Below are 1,458 nucleotides of genomic sequence, written 5' to 3' on the forward strand. Positions count from 1 at the left end.
AAATGCTTTTTATGATTTTTTTTAATCAAGATATGCAATTTTTCTAGACGTTTTATGTTGCTTTTAAAGCCCTAATTTGTATTACCGTTCTAATTTTTTTCTAAATTGTTAATACGTTAATAAACGATGCTGTTTTGGGGCAGTCTTCTTACTTGCAATATGAAAATTGTAAGAATGCCCAAAAGTTTATTTATGGATGCACTTATAGATGATTTTTTTTCTTTTTCTGAAACCCTTTTATACACCCCCCCCCCCCCCCCCCCATATAAGTAAGCAAGCAGCATTCTCAGCACTGGCAAAGCCTGAACTGCCCCCTTTCATTATTTTTACCCACTTAATTGCGCAAGACTGTAATCTTATGCGCAGTTACTTAGGCATGAGTCCCGTTAAACTCACAAAGCACACCTGAAAGTCTCTGCATTTGTGCATCACGCATTGGAGTCTTCCACTCTCTTTTAGGAAGAGGAGATAAGAGAAACACAAATTTGGAGACAAAGAGACAATCCCACAATAAGAGCATAAGAACTTTTGTGACAAATCAAGATGACTTTGGTAGTCCGCTAAATCTCTGCAAGAGCTCCATGATTTTTTTTTTCTTTTTTTGGTTAAAATTGTGGCTCCAGAAAAAAATAAGATAGAAGCTGCAATTCAGCTACAGCCAGATGCACCAGGGAGTCTCATATGCAAGGTGTGGTGGGAATCTCCTGTTCTTAGAAGTACTAAAAAGATAAGGTAGGTCCCCGCGCAAGCACCAGTCGTTTCCGACTCTGGGGTGACTGTTGCATCATGATGTTTTCACAGCAGACCTTTTAAGGGGTGGTTTGCCTGGAGGTATTATCCCTCACAATATCAGAAGGCCAGTTTGTCTGTTTACTCTTGCTGCTGATGGCCAATGGATCCCGTAGTTCTAAGTGAAACACTATGTTAATGCTTGAAATACAAGGATTCTGTACAGCTAAAAAACACCTCTCCCCTATTTATTTATTTATTTAGGATACTTCTGTGCCACCTCTTCATAGTTCTGCTCGAAGTGAATTGCGATTAAGCACCACAATATTAAAAACAAATGACAGAACATAAACGAAACCATACGTAAAATAGAAGCAGACCATTCGAAAACTGATAAAATGAAGCCCCTAATTAAATGCTTGGCTAGCAAGCAGGCTGGGTAGTATGCCAGACTTTGCGATCACACCTTGATTGCTGTACACAAGTTATCCTTTTTAAGGAATGGCAGTAGCTGGCAAAAAAGCTGGAGCCAATAGAAGGCACTATGTGCTACAGAGATCTGAGCCTTCAGCCATAGGCCAGGATCTAGAAGCGCCCCCAAGCTATGAACCTGCTCCAGGACACGCTGGTTCTGCAATCTACCTTGACTAAAGGCACCTCAGCCTTGACTGGAATAAGCTTCAGTTTATTGGCCCTCATCCACCCCATTGTCTTCTCCAGGAGCCCACT

This window comes from Heteronotia binoei, chromosome 11, assembly GCF_032191835.1.
Source record: "Heteronotia binoei isolate CCM8104 ecotype False Entrance Well chromosome 11, APGP_CSIRO_Hbin_v1, whole genome shotgun sequence".
In the NCBI taxonomy this organism is placed as follows: Eukaryota; Metazoa; Chordata; class Lepidosauria; order Squamata; family Gekkonidae; genus Heteronotia; species Heteronotia binoei.